Source organism: Eurosta solidaginis, chromosome X, assembly GCF_040869045.1.
Source record: "Eurosta solidaginis isolate ZX-2024a chromosome X, ASM4086904v1, whole genome shotgun sequence".
Lineage (NCBI taxonomy): Eukaryota > Metazoa > Arthropoda > Insecta > Diptera > Tephritidae > Eurosta > Eurosta solidaginis.
Genome location: NC_090324.1, coordinates 21,156,935 through 21,182,996, shown reverse-complemented (window position 1 = coordinate 21,182,996; position 26,062 = coordinate 21,156,935). Strand labels below are relative to the sequence as shown.

General features: G+C 39.8%; 1 protein-coding gene across 6 annotated transcripts in view; it reads right to left on the bottom strand.

Moving 5' to 3' along the window:
- Positions 1-26,062, bottom strand: part of unc-13 — a 4,182,017-nt gene that overhangs the window by 3,030,618 nt on the left and 1,125,337 nt on the right. The gene's annotated exons all lie outside the window — the stretch shown is intronic.

The window sequence follows — 26,062 nt, the reverse complement described above, 5'->3', positions numbered from 1 at the left end:
ATGATATTGCACAGAGTGGTGTATAATAAACGCGAGGCCGCCTCCATTTCCGCTCTCGCGGTCTTTCCTGTGGACATTATAACCAGAGCAGGTCTGCAATGCAGATCTTGCTGTGAGTTTAGTCTCTTTAATCGCAGCAATGCGGATGTTGTGCCGCTTCATGAAATCGACTATCTCCGTAATCTTCCCAGTTAGTCCATTACAGTTGAACTGCAGAATTCTGAAGTGCATGAGGGGTGACGCCGCCACTCTAGGGGTAAGTGAGGGGTGACTACGCCTAGGTTGTGGAAGGCCGGGACGCAATTGCTGTTGTGGCCTTGGGACTGGGCGCCCTTGGGCAAGCATTGGGGTACCCGGATGATTTGGGTTTGCGACCTGGCAACATGGCGCGATGAAACCCGTCGAGGAGTTGCCGTCGCGGAGACCAGAACATCTAGGAAAGTGGCACCACCCAAGGCAGGAACTGCATTGAGCGGGTGTCGCAAACCTATATATTCTGTGCTGGCAGACGGTGCAAACGGAGGCAGGGACTAAGAGTCTGCTTTCCTGACCTGCACGATTGCTGCCAGAAAAGAGGGGGGGGGGGGGGGGGAGAAGAAGACGGGAGCAGGGGCTGATGCTCAGCATTGCTACCAGCTCTACTACGAAGGTAGTAGTTATGAGTGGTATCAGCTCTTTGAGTTGTTGGCGCCGTGGGGCGCGAGCAGCAGCGGGTACTTGTTGTGGCTTGCTGAGCAGCGAAGCTGCTGGAAGGTAGTGGGGATATGCTTAGGCGTAGACTACAGGACGCCCTTGGGCGTGAGCAGCAAGGAGCCACAAAAGATTTATAAAAGTTACGTGGACGTCGGGTTTTGGGATCAAGCCCAGAACAACCTGTCCGATGCAACCATCCCTTGCACTAGACACACTGAACAGAGTATGACCGTCCTAAAAAGATTCTTTTCTGGCAAATGCAGCAAAACCATTTCTCAGGACCGGGGTCAGGAGACGGACCCGGATTGGGTTCGATACCTTCCCGGAGTAAGAGAATATGTAGCAGTCCTGCTGCAAGGAGCTGCTGGGAGGATGACAATTTGTGGGAGGGACGAAACAAATTAAATGGGGTCACACTGAAATTACAGTCCTTGGTCGGGAAAAATCCCGTGTCGCTCCGGTACATAGAACTGACTGCCTTGGGAAGCGCCCAGCACATCTGTATTTTTCGTTAGTGTATTGTAAAATTACACTACACCAATTTTTTAATGCAATGGCTTAGAATCATTGTATAAAACTGAATGCAAGGCGTTATTTGTACTCTTATTGAGTAGTTTTAATGATATCGGTTTGATATCTACTAATTATACCCGCATGCGAATGGGTATAATATGAATTTTTATGCGGTTTAGATTTCTTATGTAGTTAGTCCAATTACACCAACTGATAATGAATTGTGAAGCTTGTGTTAACCAAAGCTTTGTTAAGTTATTGTAGTTGGATTGTTATTTGTCTGAAACAATATAAAACCCTTTTATATTTAGGAACAGATGGCTGAGAAGGATTTTGAAACGATGAAGAAAACCCAAATGACTATATGAATGTATTTGCCTGCGGCTACCGAACGTTTGTACGTGGTAATATGTTTGTAGTTAATTTGGTAGTTAGTTTTGTAGTTAATTATGTATTTTATATATGTTTTCGCTGGGGATATAGGTTATTTTTCAGGGAGTTCGTTTTTAGTTTAGATTTCTTGACGAATAGGCTTGCTACCTGCAACCTTTTGTTGACTTTGGCTTCTTTTTAATTTTGAAATAAAAGCTTTTATTTTGTACGCCGATATTTAGAAGTGGCATTACCTATTCTTACGAAACGGAATGTCTTAGATTTAAGATTCGGCTTAACATTCAATGGATATTTCACCACTTATGTAAATGGCGGGGGGAAGAAGGACCAGTTTTGCCAAAGGCCTTGCCATTTGACCCTTTTCAGTCGCGATGTCGACTACTCTAACAAGGCCGTCTGAACCGGGGTGTAGTTTGACTACTCGTCCCAGCCTCCACTCATTTGGAGCGAGATTGTCTTTTTTCAAGACGACGAGATCACCTAATTTGATGCTGGCTTTCAGGTGTTTCCATTTAACCCGCTTTTGCATTTCTAAGAGATACTATCTTTTCCATCTTTTGCAAAAGGTTTGATGCAAAGCCTTTAGTTTCTGCCACTTATTTACTATGGAGGCAGGATTCTCATTGGAATCTATTTTAGGCGGGGCGAGAAAATGTCCGCCCACCTGAGGTTAGGGGTTCTAACTCGGTCGACTCGTTGGACGACGGACTTAATGGTCGCGAGTTGAGGCAGGCCTAATCCGGCAGATTAGGGTTGAGAATTTCTCGAAGATATATTTATACCCAGATGCCACTTTTCGAAAGTGGCTTTTAAAACTTTTTACCCCTGCTTCCCACAGACCTCCCATATGTGGAGAGGTGGTGGGGATGAAATGCCATTGCAGAAGTTGATGAGCGTATTTAGACAATGCGTTCTCACGCGAATCAGTTATAAATTCCCTAAACTCAGATCTAAGTTATCGTGATGCTCCGACAAAGTTAGTCCCATTGTCGGAAGAGGTATTTTTCGGACATCCTCGCCTGGCGATAAATCTGGAAAATGCCTCGAGAAAGGATTGGTTGCTAAGGTCGGTTGGATGTATGGCTTTCGTAGTAAAGCAGACAAACAGACAAATATAACTTTTTGAAATTCTATAACTTTTATGTCGAATGGCCCTGTAAAATCTACCCCTGAATTAGTAAATGATCGGGAAAATGTGGTAACTTCCTTGGGAAGGTTACTCATAAGTTGGGTTTATGCACGTTTTTTATATTGTGCAGACCTTACAATTGTGAATGATGAATTTTATCATATTTTTAATCCTAGGAATCCAGTATTTGTTCCTAATAAGCCTAAACATTAGTTGATTTTCTCCATGTAAAGAGATTTCATGGATAAACTGAACTAAAAGGCGAGAAAATTTGCATGTGTAAAGTAGGATTATTGGATGGCGTTCATTGTATGGTAGTTCTAAAGCCGCGCGGATGCGACCACCAGTCCTTATAATGACATACTTGTCTAAGAAAGGGTCAAGAGGAAGCACTTCGCTTTTACAATCTACTAGCTTGCAAAATCTTACCAGAGAAAAAGTAGTGCATTTAAAAATACATAATAAATGGTATGACAACGAGCTAGCCAATATGAACAAATTCAAATTTGAACTTTTCAAACTGGCTCAAATCTCAGGAAACTGGGACGAATACCGGTATATAAAAAATAAATACAAACAGTTGGTAAAAATTAAAAAAGTTAAGTATATGGAATATAATATATATAAAAATTGTCATGATAGCATAATGATGTGGAAATATCTAAAACAGGCCATAAGTATGGGAAAAGAAGATACATCAATAAAGAAGATGGTAATAAACGGTCAAATATACAATGGCGAATCAGAAATTGCTGTCAACTTAAATAAATATTTTGTTGATAGTATTACTGATATTTGTAATAATATAGAGGCATTTGATAGAGAAGTATATATAACTAATCAAAGAAACTGCGTTTTTAAATTTATCAAAGTTAGATCAGATGACATCGCTGAACTTGTCAGTAAGTTCAAAGCTGTGAGAGGTGGAAAAAAATTGTTATCAGATGGTGTGGTGAAAGATGCAACCCCCTATTTAGGCTTCTTCTATTATCAAATAGTAAATGAAAGTTTAAGTAGTGGCATAGTGCCTAGTATGTGGAAAACTTCAACAATTGTTCCCATAGAGAAAGTTAAAAATACTATTAAAGCAGAGGAGTTACGGCCCATAAATTCATTGCCCAGTGATGAAAAAATTTTAGAACTGGTGGTAAAGAACCAATTGGTTCAGTACTTAGAAAAAAATAAGATACTTATACATCAACAATCAGGCTTTAGAAAAAATCATTCCTGTGAAACAGCATTAAATATGGTTTTAGCTGAATGGAAAGATGATCTTAGTAATAAAATGTCGATTTTAGCAGTTTTTGTTGATCTTAAAAGAGCTTTTGAAACCATAGATATAAAAATACTAGTGGAAAAATTATCAGACATAGGCATTCAAGGTTTAGAACTAGACTGGTTTAAAAGTTTTTTAAGCAACCGTAAACAAAGAACAATCATTGGCTCATCGTTGTCAGATGAATTGGATGTTAGGGTTGGGCTTCCACAAGGCTCTGTCCTCGCTCCAATTTTATTCAACATTTACATTAACGATATTAATTCAATTTTGAAATATAGTTCAATAAAATTGTTTGCTGACGATGCACTAATTTGGATAAGTGGTAGAAATGAAAATGATTTAAGAAATAAATTACAAAGTGACTTAAATGCCCTTTATATTTGGTTGTGCGCTAACAAACTTAAACTTAATATCGAAAAAACTAAATACATGTTAATAACTAGAAAGAATGTTTCCGATATTGGTACTCTCAAAATAAATAATTCAGAAATTGAAAACGTAGATTCTATTAAATACCTTGGTATCGTAATAGATTGTAAATTAAAATTCAACGCCCATGTCGCTTATATAACAAACAAAATAGCAACTAAAATATGGTTTATGCAAAGAACCTGCAAAAACCTCAGTAATTACTATAAAACTAAAGTATATCGATCCGTTGTTGAACCTTACTTTTTATATTGCTCTACAATTTTATTTCTTATGAAAGATTCCCAAATCGATAAATTGCAAAAAATGCAGAATAAAGCTATGCGATTCATCTTAAACAAACGTTATGATACCCCAATAAAAGATATGCTACTTAGTTTAAATTGGATGAGCGTGAAGCAACAAATATTTTTCTTTACGATGAAGTTTATATACAATATAAGAACCGGAAATTTACCTGAATACTTAAGAACAAATATTAGAGTTAATTATGATGTCCATGGAAGAAATACAAGACAAAGAAATGATTTCAAATTACCTAATTATAAAACAGAATCTGAACAGAATAATCTTTTTTACAAAGGGTTAAAATGCTTCAATGAACTACCTGAATACATAAAAAATAGTGATAATAACTTGTTTAAAAAAAGGTTATACACTTACGTCAAATCTATGAGGATAAAATAAATACTAAGATCTGAGCTGGTTTGTGATACGTATTCCTAATTTATATATATTTCCTCGTTTATATATATATATATATACATATATCTATTTAAACTGATGTACCTATTGTTAATTAATGCAATAATTTTTTTTTTTGTATAAGCTAGGCTCTTCGAGTCGTAATAAATAAATGAAAATGAAATGACTTCAGATTTTTGTATTCTGTGGGATAAAACTGTTGTTGCGACATCTTAAGTAAGCCTTGCGTAGCGATTTCTATTTCATCTGATGAAACAAGATACGATGTTTTATTAAAATAATCTTTTGTCTTTGGATGAGTTCTTTCGAGAAATATCAAGACATAAGATATCACCCCTAAGGCTCTGGGTAGGTTGGAAAATCAAAATCCGTTTTCAGATGTCTTCTTGTAACCAAGAAGGTCCCTGCCACCACAAGGATTTGTTGACCAGTTCATGTGCTGGGAGTCCTCTGTTGGCCATATCGGCTGTATTTGATCCCGAATCCAAATGACGCCAATTATCCTTTCCGGCCTTTTCGACGATTTTCGTGATACGTCGAAAGTTGACCACGAACAAGGGGGCTTTCGTATCCAAGCCAGTACAATCGTGGAATCGGTCCATAAATAGGTTTTTGGGTTCCCTAAATTTAGATTTGCTGCTAATGTTTCCATCATTTCGGCGAGTAGCACTGCTCCACATAATTGCAATCGGGGAAGGGAGATAGTTTTTACAGGAGCTACTTTAGTTTTTGCCAATAGCAAATTGATTTGAACTTGGTCGTTTGATTCGACGCGGAGGTATATTGCCGCAGCATACGCTTTCTCCGATGCGTCGCAGAAACCGTGTATTTTGGTTCGAGAAAAGTGTGTCCAGCGCGGTATCCGAATGTTATCAATTTCGGGATAATTTTCCATAAATATTTTCCAACGTTTGGTAGTAGTTGGTGATACTTCTTCATCCTACTTTGTGCCTTCAAGCCAAATGTTTTGCATAATGATTTTGGCTACGATGATTATTGGAGCAAGCCATCCTAACGGGCGAAAAGTTTTGCAATTGCTGATAAAATTGTTCTTTTGATCAAAATCTCATAATTTTCCATGGGCTTTGCGATGAAGTAAAATTCATCCTTATGTGCATTCCACCTGACTCCTAGTGCCTTCACTGAACTTGCGTCTTCGAATTCCAGGAAATATTTGTTAAGGAGATGTTGTTTGCGGATATCCTTTAGTATTAGGCAGTCCATTTTCTTAATGGAAAGCCGGCTGATTGAAGTGCTTGAGATATTTGATCTCTGGCAGTAATTGCTGATTGGATGCAGTGTCCACCAGCAAGAATATCATCCACATTCATGTATTCTCTTAGTATTGTGGATGTAATTGGAAAGGTGTCTTCGATGTCCTTTGCCAATTGTAAAAGTGTTCTTATTGCTAGATAAGGAGCACAGTTAACCCCGAATGTAACAGTCTTTTTTTCGTAAAGGCTGACAGAGCTTGTACGGAATACTATGCGCTGGTATTTGGTTTGGTTAGGTTGTACCATAATTTGTTGGTACATTTTCTCGATATCGCTTTTGAAAACATATTTGTAAAGTCTCCAGCGAAGTATAAGGTTAGTTAGGTCAGCTTGGAACGTAGGACCTGTATACAAAACATCGTTCAGACTTACTCCGTTTGCGGTCGGACTAGATGCATTAAAAACAACGCGAACTTTCGTGGAGGTACTTTCTTCTTTGATGACGGCGTGATGAGGTAGGAAATATTGGTCAGAGGACTCTGGTGCCACGATGCTGTTGATCCTTGACATATGTCCTTATTCCTTGTATTCGTTCACAACTCGATTGTACTCCGTTTGTAGGGTAGGATTTTTTGCGAGGCGTGTCTCGTTCCGGAAGAACAGAGAGCAGGCTCTTTTAATAGATGGTCCTAGAGAGATGTTTGATGGAAATTCCCGTTTAAATGGTAGTGAGACAGTATATTTCCCTGTATTATTCCTTGTGGTTGTATTTCTATACAATTTCTCGCAGTATTGTTCGTCTGGATTTAGACGTTTGTTTTTTGGGAGTTCTTCGAGCTCTCAGAAGGCGGATAGTTGTTTATCCAATGATACGTCATTGTAGTAAGAGACTGTTTGGTTTGTTTGCTCTTGAGCATCTGCACGGCCTGTAAGAATCCAGCCGAAAACAGTTTCTTGTGCTAAGAGTGTACCAAGCACATTCCGTTCAGAATTATTTTAGGGTAAATGTCCCCTCGAGAACTAGATCCACTTGCTCATTTACAAAGAATCTTTCATCTGCCAACTCGAGATCTGGGAATGATTGCTTTGTCATCGCACTGATCTGGCACGTTGGAAGATTCCCTGTTAGTTGAGGCAGGACAAGGACCGTTGCGTTCAAGGAGAATAATGGGTCAATTAGGGACCGCAACTCTATTGAACGATATTCTTTGATCTGTGCAGAGAATGAGTTGGTAATACCGGAAACTTGACCGCTAGTTTTCTTGGATGGCAGGTTAATTCGACGTTTAAGACGTAAGGTGATGAACGAGCACTCAGAACCAGAGTCAATTAGGGCTCTAGCTGAAAAATTGGTATTATTGTAATTAATGTTGGCACGAGCAGTGCCTAGCAGTACACCTGTGGTTGTATGCGCATGACAAGATTGCACATTCGAGACTTGCTTCTCATGTGACTTTGAATTTTGTGTCCCCCTTGCCTGTTTTGATGTTGATGGGGCTTCATCATCCGAATGCTTTGCATGCGCTGCTGTCTTTTGTTGAGTTTTTTGTATATGTAGGAGCGTGTTGTGTCGAGAATGACAAGTGCTGCAGTTGTATGAGCTTGTACATTTCGACACAGTATGTCCAGACGATAAACAATTCAGGCAGCCATTATTGCTCTTAATAAAATCGACTCTACGAGAAGGTGAAAGTTTAAGGAATTTCGTGCTATTGCGTAGTTTGTGCTTATTTGTGTGACACATTTTACAATTAAATTTCTTTACGCTTGTTTGGAAGCTACCAACCTTTTTTTGTTGGGGTTCAAGAGTTGGTTTTGTAATATGAGGCTTAAAAATTTTTGAGGTCTTATTGCCTCTATGGCCAGACAGGTTTTCCAACGCAAGGAATCGGTCAGAAAGAAATTTATTCATGTCCTCCCATTTAGCTATCTCTGTCTTGTTCCCCAAAGGCTGTTCCCAAAGAGAGAGGCTGTTCTCGAACAATTTTTCAGCACACATGTATACAAAGAGGGCGTCTCACAGATTTTTTTTATGACCCTTTAATGCTGTCATACAATTATTTAATTTTAAGATCGCGGGTTCGAATCGAGCTCAAGGCCTAACAATAATTTTTTATCATTATAATTGTTATGATAAATTTTTTCTTAATTGAAAAAATTTTTAAATTAGAATAGAAGAAAGAAAAATTTTATTAAATTATTTAATTTTAATTATAAATCCTTTATTGATTTACCACAATCAGACTCTATGGGCTTTATGCCGAAGACTGTGTCGAGTTGAGCCTTCACTAAACTACGCTTATTTTCATACCTTTCAGTTAAACTCTTCCAGGCAATATCAAAGCCTTCATCAGTGACAGATGCATTGCTTACAATATCGTTGGGCTCGCCTTGAGTTTTTTGATTAAGATGAAATAATTTCTCAATTGCGGCAAGGTCCTTGTTCGATATGTAAATGGGCGTGAACATATCTCGGAATGTTGGTCACGACAAACAGTCACCCTTAAACTCAGCTGTAACGCACGGAGGAAGACGTATATTGTGTGTTCGGGTGGTTGGAGCTTCAGGCTCCTTGGTGCCTTTGGATAACTTGTCAGACAACTTACCCATTGCAGTCAAGCATCGTACATACGATTGGTATGACAGTTTATATTTCTTTTTAATTGAAGAAAGTTCTTTTGCTTGCAGCCCCTGAGTGGAGGAGGTAGCTTCTTCATATGCAGCCCTTAGCTTCTCCCACATAATTTTAAATTCACCCTGCTGAATACTGAGGGAGATTATGCAGTGGTCAGCTGTGGGTTGATCATTGAAACCCGTTTCGAATTCCAAGATCGCTTCTGCTTTTTGTATGAAGGATTCCATTTTTATGTATGAATGCAGAAATTAAGGCAATTTAATCTTTACTTTAAATTTAATTCGCAAAAAAAAAAAAATGGCAACCACCTATAAGACCCAAGAACGAAAATTAATTAACACCGCAATAAATGAGAAAAATTTTTCTAATATGAACTTTTATTTGTTTCAGTGTAAATTGAATATTTACGCACAGTTACAAGTACCAGTGATTTCTTTGTTGGGTTCATATGCATATAAAACAGTGTGTTTTTGTTATTGTTGAAAATTAACAAAACTGATGTACCCAAATGGAAGTATGGTTATGCGAAACAGAAATAGTGCAGTATCAATTTAAAAGAAAATTTGCTTGAAAAAAAAAACTGCACTATGTTACCTTAAGCTGTGCCAGCTATACCTTACCGCTGGTGGGGGGATATAGCTGATAAGCAAAAGGCCGTATGAACACAATTCACTTTAAACAAAATTATTCGTCCTTGTGCAAGAACCACTGAATTTTTTGTTGGGTACTTATGCACATAAAATAAAGTGTTGTGTTGTTTATGTTGAAAATAAACAAAAGTGAAGTATCCAAAGGAAAGTGTGGTTATATGAACCAGAAAATATTGCAGTATTAAAAGAAAATTTACTTGGAAAAACTGCACTATGTTACCTTAAGCTTTGTCAGCTATACCTTACCGCGGGCGGGGTATATAGCTGATAGACAAAAGGCCGTGTGAACACAATCCACTTAAAAAAAAATGTGTCACTGTGCGTTAGAATATGTAACCACGTACCTTGTTTTGTTGCGTTGTTTTTGCCGCTTTCTTTGTTGTAGTGGTGGTTTTTGTTGAAATTTGTTAAAAATCTCAAAGGTCTTGTTATGTTGTGCCCAAAAAAACTCGAAGGTCTTGTTGTTGATATTAAGGAATCTAGAAGGTCTTGTTTATTGTGCCAAATTTAATAATGATAATCTTGATTTGCCTTTTCTGTAATGTGGACTGTATATGTAGATCAAGTTCTGGTCGCTTGTAAAAAATCTCACGGATATTATATATATGTGTATGAAAGGAAATAAAAAGGCAAATATTGATGGCAATAATTAGTGTATTTTGTATTAAGTTAGTAAAATATTTTACCTTTGGTATATGATGTGGCGTGACAGCAGCAGCGACTTTCTTCTTCCGTGGTTGAAATAGAACAGAAAACAAGAAAATGATCTCCATTGTGTCGGACCGGAGATCGTGCGGGGGTTTTCCAAAGGATATTTTTTATCCGATGGAAACTCAGTTACCCGTGTTATGCTGCTTATATGTGTGAGTGACTATATGAGGGTGTATGCATGCGTGTTAGCAATACATGACAATGTATTTATATAAATATATATGTGCAACGAAATGAATTATGCATTGGGGTGGTCGTGTAGAATAAATATAAATATTTAGGTTCTGACCTAAACACCGAGTAAAGAATAGGTTTACAAGTTTCGAAAGAGAAGGGCTTGGAAAAACTTCACTTATGGAGTATAAGATAGAACTCAAATCAGATGTCCGTCCGATCAAGCAGCGATACTTCCCCATATCTCCGGCCGTAGAGAAACTTGTTCATGCGGAGATAGATGAAATGATTAAACTTGGTGTAATCGAGGAGGCTCCGAATAGTCCATGGTCTAGTCCAGACGTCTTAGTTAAAAAGCCTAACAAAGTCCGTCTGTGTCTAGATTCACGAAAAGTGAATAGCGTAGCCATTAAGGACGCTTATCCGCTACCTCAGATTGATGGTATTCTCAGTAGGATAACAAAGGCTCAGTTTATAAGTTCTCTTGACATGCGACGCGCCTTTTGGCAAATCCCTCTCGCAAACAGCCCTCGCGATTACACATGTTTCACCGTCCCTAATCGTCCTCTTTATAGATATTGCGTTATGCCATTTGGCTTATGCAATACCCCACAAGCTTTATGGCGCTTGATGGATCGCGTAATTCCACCCCAGTTGAAAAATCAAGTTTTTGTTTATTTAGACGACTTATTAATAGTGTCTGAAGACTTTAAAAGTCACATGTCCGTTTTAGCCGAAGTTGCTTACCAACTAAAGAAAATAGGTCTTACCATAAACATTCAAAAAAGCAAGTTTTGTATCAAAGAAGTAAAGTATCTCGGCTACATATTAGGTAATGGTATTCTCCGAACGGATCCCGATAAAGTTTCAGCCATAAAGAGCTATCCAGTCCCTACTGGTCAATGGAGTGGTGACAGATGCAAAATTATCAACGAAGCGGCGGTACCAACCAGCCATCCTTAAAAGCGTCTTAACTGCTTCAAATTCGTGGGGACTGGATAGCTCGTTATGGCCGAAACTTTATCGGGATCGGTTTTAACCAGTCCCGACTAAGAAAAACACCGTTCGCTTCCCAAGGCAGTCGGTTCTATGTACCGGAGCGACTCGGGATTTTTCCCGATCAAGGACTGTCATTTCAGTGTAACCCCATTTAATTTGTTGCGTCCCTCCCATAAATTGTCATCCTCCCAGCAGCTCCTTGCAGCGGGACTGCTCGATATTCTCTTGCTCCGGGAAGATATCGAACCCAATCCGGGTCCGTCCCTGACCCCGGTCCTGAGAAATGGTTTTGCTGCATCTGCCGGAAAAGAATCTTTTTAAGACGGTCATACTCTGTTCAGTGTGTCTCGTGTAAAGGATGGTTGCATCGGACAGGTTGTTCTGGGCTTGATCCCAAAACCCGACGTCCACGTAATTTTTAAAAATCTTTTGTGGCTCCTTGCTGTTCACGCCCAAGGGCGTCCCGTAGTTTGCGCCTTAGCCCCCCCCCCCTACCTTCCAGCAGCTCCGCTGCTCAGCAAGCCGCAACAAGTTCCCGCTGCCGCTCGCGCTCCACGGCGCCAACAACTAAAACGGCCGCTACCACTCATAACTACTATCTCCGTAGTAGAGTCGGTAGCAATGCCGAGCATCAGCCCCTGCCCCCGTCTTCTCCCCCCCCCCCCCCCCCTCTTTTGCGGCAGCAATCGTGTAGGTCAGGGAAACAGACTCTTAGTCCCTACCCTCGTTTGCACCGTTTGCCAGAATATATATGTTGGCGACATCCGTCCAATGCAGCTCCTACCTTGGGCGGTGCCACTTTCCTATATTTCTAGTCTCCGCGACGGCAACCCCCCGACGGGTTTCATTGCGCCATGTTGCCAGGTCGCTAACCCAATTACAACGGCTATCCCAATGCATACCCAAAGACGTCCAGTCCCAGGGCCACAACAGCAGTTGCGTCCTAGCCTTTCACAACCCAGGCGTAGTCACCCATCTCCCCCGTTGCACGTTTCCATACCATCAGAATTCTGCAGTTAAACTGTAATGGATTAACTGGGAAGATCACGGAGATAGTCGATTTTATGAAGCGGCACAACATCCGCATCGCCGCGATTCAAGAGACTAAACTCACAACAAGATCTGCTTTGCAGACCTGTTCTGGGTATAATGTCCACAATGGCCAATGGCCTCGCGTTTATCTTACACCACTCAGTGCAATATCATTTATTTGATGCCGACATCGGCCGCAGGGAGAGTGCCTTAGAACGTCAAGGCTTATCTGTCCAGTCAGGCGTTGCAAACCTAGAAATCATTAACATCTACATCCCCCCTGCCACCTGTTGCCCCAGTGAATACTACCCTAACATCAGCGCCTTACACACTGGCAATAATCGCATTATTTTAGGCGACTTCAATGCCCATCACGATCTATGGCATTCAAGCTTGCAGTCAGACAGTAGGGGTGAGATGTTGGCGGATCAAATAGAAGAAACGACGTTCTGCACAATAAACGGACATGCCCCACACGTATGGTAGGAAGCTGTCACAGTTCGCCGGATATATCTATCGTAAGCGCAGGGCTCGTAAACTGCTTCAACTGGCAGCCGATGGTAACATTGGCATCCGACCACCTGCCTATACTTATTTCGCTCGAGCGTACCGCCGGATTATGAAGGGAACACTTCTCTGTTCTCCTAAATGGAGGCAGCAATTCAGCGCGCAGAGATGAAGAACCCGATCCCGCAATCGATGATGATGGAATATATGTCCCCCGCCCGATTATGACGAAGTTAGAATAGCAATAACCAGATTGAAAAACAACAAGGCCTTGGGCGTTGATGGATTGCCTGCGGAGCTATTCAAGTACGGCGGAGAGGAGTTGGTAAGGCGCATGCAGCAGCTTCTTAGCAAAATATGGGCGTAAGAGTGCATGCCCGACGGTTGGAATCTAAGTGTTCTTTGCCCAGTCCACAAGGAGGGGGATACTGCAATATGAACCAACTATCGTGGAATTAGCCTTCTCAATATCGCATATAAGGTCCTTTCAAGTGTATTGTGCGAAAGATTGAAGCCCACCGTGAACCGGCTGATTGGACTTTATCAGTGCGGCTTCAGATCTGGTAAATCCACCATCGACCAGATTTTCACAATGCGCCAAATCTTGGAAAAAACCCGTGAAAAAAGAATCGACACACATCACCTCTTCGTCGACTTTAAAGCCGCCTTCGACAGCACGAAAATGAGCTGCCTATATGCCGCTATGTCTGAATTTAGTTTCCCCGCAAAACTTATACGGCTGTGCAAAATGACGTTGAGTAACACAATCAGCTCAGTCAGAATTGGGAAGGACCTCTCCGAGCCGTTCGAAACTAAACGAGGTTTCAGACAGGGTGATCCCCTATCGTTCGATTTCTTTAATTTGATGCTGGAGAAAATTTTACTAGCTGCAGAACTTAACCGCACTGGAACAATATACTATAAAAGCGTGCAATTACTGGCATATGCTGATGACATTGATATCATCGGCCTAAACACCCGCGCTGTTAGCTCTGCTTACTCCAAACTGGAAAAAGAAGCGGTAAAGATGGGTTTGATGGTGAATGAGGACAAAACGAAGTACCTGCTGTCATCGAGCAAAGAGTCAGCGCATAAGCGCCTTGGCTACCACGCTACTGTTGGCAGCCATAATTTCGAAATAGTAAAAGACTTCGTTTATTTGGGAAACAGCATCAACACTAGCAACAACATCAGCACTGAAATCCAGTGAAGAATCAATCTTGCCAATAAATGCTACTTTGGACTGAAAAGTAAAGTCCTCTCTCGGCGAACGAAAATCATACTCTACAAGTCACTTATCGTACCCGTCCTGCTATATGGGGCAGAAGCATGGACCATGACAACAGCAGATGAAGCGGTTTTGGGAGTGTTCGAGGGAAAATTTCTTCGAAATCACTAACGGAGTTTTTACGGCAAGATGTTTTGTCGATCCAAGTAATCGTATTTTCAAAGTAATAAATGCAACGAACAGCATAAAATACATTAAAAATTGTAACATTCGGACTGAACCAATTTCTAATTATAACGTTTATAATATTGTAACGAATGTTAGCAGCACTGAGCGATGCTATCATCTCTAAGCCGATGCGAAGCAGTGACTTGATGCACATCAATAATTCAATCATTATGTATCTACATAAACGAAACAATAATTGCGTTTCCACATATGTGCCATGTACGTATACGAGCAGCGGAGAATCAATGCACAAACACATGCATATATCTGAGATACTCTGAAAGTGTGCAATGAGAGAAGCTATAAAATCGTGCAATTGTATTTACAGCTGAGAAGTTTGAGAGCTGATGGCAATTAGTAGATTCTGGAAACGGAAGCGCCTAGAAGATGCGAACGTTGAAATCAGAGAGTATAAAGGCAGCAAATGTAGAGGCGCTGGAATTCAGTTTGATTTGAGCTATCAAGCAGATATTGATTAAGCACGCAATCTGTCGGGCAATAGTAGAGTTTCATTTGAGCTTTCAATCAGTTTGGTTATTAAGCCAGCTAGTTGCAAAGTATAATTGTTATTGTGAATTGCTTTAATAAAGGTCATTTTACCATTATTTAATATTGGAGTTATTTATTCAACAGTTTAGTGATACGAACTTAGCAAAAGGGCAAATAAGAGGATTTGCAAGTAAATTCGTTACAATTGGTGTCAGAAGAGGAATTGTTGAATAAATTCTAGAGGACAAGAAGGAATTGAAGATCCAGCAACTAAAGAAGGAGTTGGAGAGCCGTGGATTGAATACAAGCGGCGTTAAACTCGAACTTCAGGCACGACTACGAGAGGCAATGGAAGCAGAAGGAATTAACGTGGAAGAGTATGTCTTTCATCTGGATGTCGACGAGACAACAAAAATTGAAGAGAAAAATTAAACATCGGAGACAGTTGCGAGCACAGACTTGAACATGATTTTAGCTGCAACATCTGCTCAAAAATCGACGGTGTCATCTCAACTGGCAGAACAGAAGAGATATATGGCATCCCAACTGGAATCGCAAGAGACACATATAACATCCAAGATGGAAACTCAACTAGAAGAACAGAAGACATATATGGCATCCAAGATGGAATCACAGGAGACACGTATTGCAGAAATATCATCTGAAATAACAGCGAGGATTGAAGCACAAGAGGCACGAATATCCGGAATGTCGGCGCAAATTTCAGCACAGATATCATCGCAGATCTCTGCTCAACTAGAAGAGCAAGAAGGACGTATTTCCTCGAATTTGGAGGCGCATGATAAAAAAATTTTACAGTTTGAAGAAAAAATCGAGGCCGAGGTGGATGCTTTGAGAGGACGTATCGGCAAATAAATTGCCTAGCAGTTTCAACGAGTAATCCAAAGGTAAAAACACAATCTGCTGGAGAACAACAACCATATGTATTTCTCATATTTCATATATAATATTACTACTATTATCGTACACTGCATATGTCCATATTTCATTTCGCTGTTGTATTTCATCTTTATAGCTCGCATGTAATTACTAACTTGTATCAAATGAATTCATAACCACAAGTGAAAGAATTGTATTAACGAGTTTCTTGAAGTAACCAAATTTGTATAAACGTATATCTGCTCTCTATACATACCTTAAGTATTAAATTTTATACTTTTATATTTTATATGAATGCATCTCTGCATAGTTACAATTACTTATACATTCATTCTCATGCAAATTTAAACACTCATTTTCTCATTTGAATTATGTGTATTGATTTATTGAATTCGCTTTATGCTCATCAATCACAAATACACATATAGATGCGCTCATTACTGTCTTTATATTTAACCTATGTACATACATATTCATATGAACATATGCAAAGAAACAAATGTTTGCTGGTAAGCTTCTAATTTGAATAAAATGAATTAATATATGTTAAACCACCCACGCAGCAAAATTGATTTGATTGCGACGGCAATTTGATAGTGACAGTTTTTTTTGTCTAGTTGCACAAACAAGTGCAAATACATTTTGCCGACCGTGACAGGACTGTACAGTGAAGTCCTAGTTTTTATAAAGAAAATACAAAGTGAAAGTGCCGTGCTTTAATAAAAACAAAAACAATAAATTGTTAAATTTATACGCATTGCTGCAGCAAAAACAAAATTATTAAATTTCTAATCACTGCTGCGTGGGTGTAAAAAATAAATAAATAAAACATATAATAGTGATACTGTTGCTGGTTGCGGTGAAAAATAGATGCAGATTTGGTGGTACATGTGGAGTTGTTTTTGATTGCCTGGTCGACTCCTGCTGCTGAAGACAATTGAGTTGGGTTCTCGCTGGTGATACGGCTTTTGCTGATTGCTGGGATTGGTGATCCGAATTGGCTGGTGTGGTGGCTTGTGGCCAAATTGTGGTGCATCTGTTGTTGCAGTTGGTTGGTGAACACGTAAGAAATGTGCATAGGTTTGGATGAGGTATGTAAATTTGAATCTTAAAATATATTGCGGCCGTTAAAACAGAAAAATAAAGAATAAAAACGAAATTTCAAAGTTAAAAAAAATAAAAAATGTGAGTAAAGGATTCATTAGGAAAAGGTCATAATAAAGACGGTGCATAAAAAGGGAAAATTAGTGGATTCTTCTAGAAACCCAAAAGGCCGAGCCATTAAAAATAGCGGCAGTTTTGTATATAGGTCCCGGTAACTTTTATTTAACGCCACCAAAGAGTTAGCAACAGGTATACAAGAGAGCAGGAATATATATATATAAAGAGCGGTAAATGTATAAGGGCTGACTATGTAAAGAACGCATGATATTGCGGTGTTCAAAATTTGCACATATAATTTCAAAGGTATGCCTTAAAGTAGTATATGTACATATACATATACATAAATATATGTTTTTCAATAAAGACGAGTTAGCGGGATCATACGATTTTAATAAATATATGAGACTAATATGGTACTGTGAATGCAATTATGCTAGCAGTAAAACCCACCGTGGTGTGATGGTGGCGTGCTCCGCCTATCACACCGTATGCCCTGGGTTCAACTCCCGGGCAAAGCAACATCAAAATTTTAGAAATAAGATTTTTCAATTAGAAGAAAATTTTTCTAAGCGGGGTCGCCCCTCGGCAGTGTTTGGCAAGCACTCCGGGTGTATTTCTGCCATGAAAAGCTCTCAGTGAAAACTCATCTGCCTTGCAGATGCCGTTCGGAGTCGGCATAAAACATGTAGGTCCCGTCCGGCCAATTTGTAGGGAAAAATCAAGAGGAGCACGACGCAAATTGGAAGAGAAGCTCGGCCTTAGATCTCTTCGGAGGTTATCGCGCCTTACATTTATTTTTATTTAAAACCCAATATTGAGTTGGTATACTAATGTGGCATTAGGGTGGTCATATATTTAACAAAATTGATTTTCAACTTCGATAAGTTGACAATGCGCTAATATTAGCATTCAATTAATAATTTGATGGTTTAAAATTGAGTTATTGGAACCCAATTTTTACATCGGAAATTCTTGAGCAGAGTTGCTGCTAAATTAAATCGAAAATTTGTTGATATTTTCGAGCCAAAGGTTTATTGCAAACCTTTTCATAAATTTGAGAATAAATCGAAACCAAATCAAACCGAAAAGTAAATTTCATACAGTTCGGGCTGGGTGTGGAACAAGGGTATGTTGAATCCCTGTTCAATTGTTGCTTATTTGTACATTTCGTTTATTAGATTAAAGTCACTTTGCTCAAAATGCCTCTTTCAAGCGATAACGCCGGTGATTCAGTAGCCAATTCTCTTGCTACTCTGAAACAACAGCGTGCTTCTTCTCGCAAAAATATAACTCGCATCAAGAATCTTCTTGATGATTCTTCAGCTGCTTCGAACCCAATAGACCTTGAATGTAGGTTAGACATTCTAAACTCGTATATGAAGCAAGTTATGGCATATCAAAGGGAGATAGAAAAAATTGACTCTGAAGATGAGAAACGAGGTGAAATTGAGGAATTATGTGTTTCGACAAAATCCAAGTTGCTTTCGTTGTTGGGTAGAAACAGATTACATGATAACACAGCATTGGAAACTACGTTTAGTGCTACAATTGCACCTATAAATCGCTTGCCAAATTTAAAATTGCCAAATTTCAACGGCAAATATGCGGACTATAAAAATTTTATTGGAACTTTTACAACTTTGGTTCATGATGAAACGTCCCTCTCGAATATTGAAAAGTTTAACCATTTATTGAGCAGCTCTACATACAGTAAAAGCGTTTCAGATTACTGCCGAAAATTACCCGAAAGCATTAGAACGTTTAGCGGAAAGATATGACAAAAAGTGTCTAATTTTTTTTGACAGTGTAGAGCAAATGTTTAGCATACCTAAAATTTCTCAGCCAAACGCGTCCCTCCTCCGCAATGCCGTTGATACTATATCTGCCACATATGATTCATTGCATTCGTTGGGTAACGATAAGGACATAACAAATGCGCTACTTATTCATTTAGCCATGTCTAAAGTTGATGGTGCAACAAGAGCAAAATGGAATGATCAACTCGATTACTCTAAACTGCCAACATGGAATGATTGCGCTAAAGTTCTTATAAGACGCTGTCAGTCTCTAGAAGTAAATGACCATAAAAATTATAAGCCCTCATCGCTCAAAGAAAATAAGCCATCGGAAAAGCGATCTGAAAGATCTACATTTAGTATTACCGAAGCTAAAGTTAACAAATGCGCATATTGCAAATTAAAAGGTCATTTTATCACTAATTGTGGATCATTTGCTAATTTAACGGTTACCGATCGATTTAATTTTGCAAAGAAAAATGCGCTTTGCATTAATTGTTTAAAAACAGGTCACAGCGTGTCTAGTTGTCGTGCTGGACGATGTCGGGTTTGCCAACGCCCACATAACTCACTGCTACACAAATACCAAGTGGCGTCCGTTTCTGCAGCAAGTAATGATGCACCAGTTACGTCTCAGGTTGTTTCAAACACTGCTTCTGTAACCTATCCGACCAATGGTGCAGTCAGTCATGCTTCGGTCTCAGATGACGTAGTAGTATTAGCAACTGCAGTGATCCAAATTAGAAGCCAAAACGGTGAATACATGGTAGCTAGAGCGTTATTAGACTCAGGGTCGCAAATCAATTTAATCAGCGAAGAAACGGCCAAAAGACTAAAACTGAAAAAGATCGCAAACAGTTGCAAATAGCGGGTGTTGGGCAAATCGAGGCAAATATCAAGGGCAGGGTGTCAACCTTTATTAAATCTCGTGTAAATGAATACAAAGCTACTGTTGATCTTTGGGTTATCAAGTCAATTTCAGGATATCAACTACAAGGCAATATTACCACGACAGATTGGAACATACCTTCAAATATAAAATTAGCCGACCCATTCTTCTTTAAACGACAAAAGGTTGATATTTTAATTGGAGCTGAAATTTTCTTTAGCTTCTTATCAGTGGGTCAAATAAAGCTGAACGATGAGTTACTGACTTTACAAAAGACCCAATTGGGATGGATTGTTTCAGGAAAATGTAAAGCTAGCGGGTTGCGAACTAACAGTTGCCACTGTACAAGACCTTGATGAAAAAGATAACACCATAGGTGAGGCGCTTAAACAATTTTGGGAAATAGAGGAGGTTGCAATATGCGCTTCAAAGTTAACGCCAGAACACATAGAATGTGAAGCCCACTTTAAAGAGGACGTAAAACTGTTGCCCAGCGGGAAATTTGAGGTAAAAGTGCCGTTCAAAAAAGACCCATCAAACCTCGGGTTTGCATATGAAATTGCCCAAAAAAGATTTCTTTCATTAGAAAGACGATTACAAAAAAGGCCTGAAGTTTATAACATGTATAAAGAATTTATGAATGAATATATTAACTTAGGTCATATGACTCAAATCGAAGATATTGATATAAATTCACCACATTATTTTATTCCGCACCAATGCGTTTTAAGACCAGACGCCGCAACTACCAAACTACGAGTAGTTTTCGATGCGTCATGCAAAAGCTCCACAAAAGTTTCATTAAATGATACGTTAATGGTTGGCCCTACCATTCAACCAGAATTATTTAGCGCATTGATACGCTTTCGCTGTCGCAAATATGCAATTACCGCTCGTATTACGAAAATGTACCGGCAAGTAGCCATAAATGACGATGACAAAAGGTTCCAGCTCATTTTATATAGAGAAAGCCCATTATATTCAATCCAAACATTTTGCCTAAACACCGTCACATATAGTACAGCGCCAGCGCCATACCTAGCCATTCGATGTTTGAAAGAGTTAAGCGAAATGTACGCTCAACAATATCCGCTAGGATGTAAGGTAATACGCGAAGAATTTTACGTCGATGACATGTTATCGGGCGCTGACAACATAGATGATTTGCAACAAATTGAAAAAGAGGTCGTTACGATTTTAAGGGCCGGGGGATTCAGCCTTGCAAAGTGGCACTCCAATCATCCAAAATTATTTAGAAACGACGATAAAGAAAAATCGTTGGAAGTGGATGACAGCGGCACAATCAAGGCCCTCGGAGTTACTTGGTATCCGAAAAAAGATACAATAAAATTTAAAATCGACTGACATTCACTTAAAATAAAGGCCACAAAAAGAAATATACTGTCAGTGTCGTCACGAATATTTGACCCATTAGGTTTGCTCTGTCCAATTATTATCAGAGTTAAAATACTATTGCAAGAATTATGGCTATTAAAGTTGGCTTGGGATGAATCAATTCCCCAAAGTATTGAGACAATATGGCAAAAGCTATCAGAAGATTTGGCTCAAGTAGACAAGATGGAAGTATCTCGGTTTGTTAATATATCGCCAAATAATGGCATACAAGTTCATGGGTTTTGTGATGCTTCGCAACGCGCATATGGTTGTTGCATATATATTCGAAGCTCACATAATAACGTTGTAACATCACGGCTTTTAACAGCCAAATCTAAAGTAGCGCCTTTAAAAACCAAAAGCCTTCCGCGGCTTGAACTTTGCGCCGCGTTACTGCTCACAAGACTCTATAAAGTAATTGAGCCACTGTTCAAATCTTCATTAGTTCAAAGCGTATATTTTTGGTCGGACTCAGAAATAGTGCTATATTGGTTGAAAAAGCACTCATCAACTCTATCAACATTAATAGCGAACAGAGTAGCTGAGATCCAAGAAAAAACAACCAATGTTGTATGGAAACATGTGCAAAGTAAACAAAATCCGGCTGACCTCGCCTCACGCGGATGTGACATTGATCAACTTATACAACCTCTGTGGCGTGAAGGGCCAAATTTTCTATTAACAGATTCGACGAATTGGCCAAAAAACCCAAAATTCGAACTAGCAGAGAGTAACGCACAGTTAGAAATTAAACAGGTTAAAACCACACTGAATCTAGGGTTAAAGGAAAATATAATATTAAATATTATTTTTATAGATTCATAAGGCCGTTAACAAATACAAAAAATACAAATATAACTGCAACTGAATATAATTGGGCATTTTTAAAAATTGTAGAAACAGTTCAAATATTCGAATTTGCAGAAGTAACGGAGCAATTGAAGAAGGGCGAATATTCAAAAGCACACATCCAAAAGCTGAACCCTTTCATAGAGGAGCATAGCGAAGAAAATCGAAGTTTGTCTCTGATTCGCGTTGGAGGCCGCCTCAAACATTCAGAGTTTCCAAACGATGTAAAATTCCCATTTTTGTTGTCAAAATCATTAACCTTTGTGCACAAATATATTGAACATTTGCATAAAAAGAATTGTCATGCAGGTCCAAAGATTTTAATCGGTTTGATGGGACAAAAGTTGTGGGTCATAAATGCCAGAGATGTGGCTAGGAAGGTAGTTCATGAATGCGTTCGCTGTTTTAAATACAGGCCTAAACTGATGAGCCAAATAATGGGTGACTTGCCACGAGATAGGTTGCGCTCCGTTAGACCGTTTCTTATTTGCGGAGTTGATTTTTGTGGGCCCTTTTATACCACACACAAATTAAGAGGCCGACCACCTTATAAATCTTATGTTGCTATTTTTGTTTGTTTCAGTTCAAACGCTGTACATATAGAACCCGTTTCTGATCTTTCAACTAATGCATTTTTATCTGTACTTAAAAGGTTCGTCGGACGTCGCGGAATACCGGAGAAGTTGTATTGCGACAACGCAACGAATTTCGTCGGCGCCAACGCACGCCTCAAAGAACTCACCAAACTAATCGAAGACGACGCCAAACGCAAAGAAATATACCTATTCGCAGCAGAGAAAGGCATGGAGTTCGTTTTTATACCCCCACGCACACCGCATTTCGGCGGACTATAGGAGGCAGCCGTGAAGAGCGCCAAGCCCCTATTAGTGCGCGTAATCGGCGACACAGCACTAACCTTCGAAGAGCTAGGCACCGTGTTAATAGAGGTAGAGGCAATCCTCAATTCGCGTCCAATCGCAGGCGCATTCGAAGATCCGAACGATGGCGAAGCAATAACTTCGGCACATATGCTCATCGGAGACTCGCTCACAGCAATGCACGAAACCGACAAATCAACCGAGAAACTGCGCTTCTTAGATCGCTGGCAGCGGCTCTCGTCCCTGAAGGCACAGTTCTGGTCCGCCTTCCAACGGGACTACATACTGAGCCTGCAGGCGCGAACTCGATGGGACAAGCCGCAGCCCAATTTGGAAATTGGCACCCTCGTACTGCTGCACGAAGACAATTTGCCACCCCAAAAATGGATGGTGGGAAGAGTAATAGGTATCAAAACCGGCGCCGACGGTAAAGTTTGTGTGGCAGACGTAAAAACGGCAACCGGTGTGTTACACCGCGCAATTCACAAACTAGCGATGCTCCCAACAAGCGCATATTGAAGACCGCAGATCGTTCAACGGGGTCGGAATGTTGGAGAACATCAACCATATATGTATTTCTCATATTTCATATATAATATTACTACTATTATCGTACACTGCATATGTCCATATTTCATTTCGCTGTTGTATTTCATCTTTATAGCTCGCATGTAATTACTAACTTGTATCAAATGAATTCATAATCACAACTGAAAGAATTGTATTAACGAGTTTCTTGAAGTAACCAAATTTGTATTAAATTTTATATTTTTATATTTTATATGAATGCATCTCTGCATAGTTACATTTACTTATACATTCATTCTCATGCAAATTTAAACACTCATTTTCTCATTTGAATTATATGTATTGATTTATTGAATTCGCTTTATGCTCATTAATCACAAATACACATATAGATGCGCTCATTACTGTCTTTATATTTAACCTATGTACATACATATTCATATGAACATATGCAAAGAAGCAAATGTTTGCTGGTAAGCTTCTAATTTGAATAAAATGAATTAATATATGTTAAACCACCCACGCGGCAACATTGATTTGATTGCGACGGCAATTTGATAGTGACAGTTTTTTTTTTTGTCTAGTTACACAAACAAGTGCAAATACCCCATCCTTTGAAGGTTCTGTTCCTTTCCAGGTCTTTAAGCTACAATTTGAGAAAACCGCAACAGTGAACAACTGGAATGCTGAAGATAAAGTTGCTGCACTCTTCGTAGCATTGAAAGGACCAGCTGCCGAAATCTTACAGACTATTCCAGAGTACGAACAGAACAGCTATGAAGCATTGATGGCCGCTGTCGAGAGACGTTATGGAAGCGAGCATAGAAAACAGATATTCCAAATTGAGTTGCAAAACCGTCACCAAAGATGTAATGAGACTTTGCACGATTTTGCCTCGGATGTTGAAAGGTTAGCACATTTGGCAAATGCGGAAGCACCCGTGGAGTACACATAGAGGGTAAAAATCCAGAGTTTTATAAATGGCATACGGGACGTAGAAACGAAGCGAGCGACATATGCAAACCCAAAACCCACATTCGCAGAAACCGTATCCCATGCACTGACTCAAGAAACAGCGTCGCTTTTGAGTAAGCCCGCATACAAAGCTCATCGCGTGGAAGTGGAAAGGCCAGACTGGGTAGACACAATTTTGGAAGCATTGAAGGGTACGCAGCAGAAAAATAATGATGCAGTCAAATTCTTTAAGTGTGGAAAGCCAGGGCACATTGCGCGTTATTGCAACACCAACCCTAACAGTTCCAACAATGTGGGTGGTCGTAAACGCAGAGCTGAAGGAGATGAGCAGATCTCCAAGACCAATCTATCGTTAAACTAAAGCGAGTCAGCTGCAAGGGGCGACAGCTGGCTCCCTCAATTGAATGCGCCATAATTTCTATCTCACAAATCGGAAGAAGGTCAAGCAATCTTACTGTCGGAGGACATGTGGATGGAAAGAAACGTTTACTGACTGTAGATACGGGTGCATCCTATTCCATTATTCAAACGGATTTAGTCAAAAAGAAGATAAGGCCATTGCATGGAGCAAGATTGCGTACAGCCACTGGAGAAGACAGCACGGTTCTAGGAGAGGTATTATGTGAAGATGCAATTGGGAACGTCACGGTAGCACACAATTTTATAGTGGCAGAGATTGTTGAAGAAATCATAATTGGAGTGGACTTCTTAATCGACCAGGGCATCAAGATCGACATGCAAAGCAAGACGATGCGATATAAGAACATGGATGTGCCACTTAATTTCGGCTACGAGAGAGGCTATAGCAGTAAACGAGTGCTGGTGGAAGAGAGTCAGCAAATACCACCAAAATCCGAAGCAGTCATCTGGGCAAAGGTTAATGGAGATTGTGGGACAAAAAAATTGTGGGTTGTCGAAGCAGCAAATAAATCAGCACTGGACATACTTGTAGGAGAAACCCTGGCTATGACAAAACAAGATGGACGTATTCCGGTAAGAGTACTCAATGAATTCAAGTCACCATTCAATTTGACCAAAGGAGCTATTTTGGGAAGATACCAAGAGGCCGAATTAGTTATTAACTGTGAACAGCTCCAGGAACACGTTTCATCTAGTAATACTGATCTTTCAAATGACATCACGGCATGGACGCAGGGACTAGAGGAAGCCTATCAGAGTAAGGCAAAACAACTGCTCCTTAAGTACGCGAACATATTTGACCAGGATGGTTCCAAACCAGGCCGCACCAACGTTGTGAAATATCAAATTGACACTGGAGATGCGAGGCCGATCCGTCAAGCTCCACGTAGTGTTCCACTGGCGAAGCGGGAAGTTTTGAGTGAAATCCTACAAGAAATGAGCGACAGCGGCATCATCGAACCATTAGCTAGTCCATGGAGCTCACCGGTAGTACTTGTACAGAAAAAGGATGGAAAAATGAGGTTTTGCGTGGACTACCGGAAGTTGAATGACGTAACGAAAAGGGATAGCTACCCATTACCAAGAATTGACGACACTCTGGAGTCGCTATCTGGTATGACATGGTTTTCCACGCTGGACTTGAAAAGCGGCTACTGGCAAGTTGAGGTGAAGGAGGAAGATAAAGAGAAAACAGCCTTCAGTGTCGGTGATGGTCTTTGGCAATTTACAGTGATGCCTTTTGTACTTTGTAATGCACCA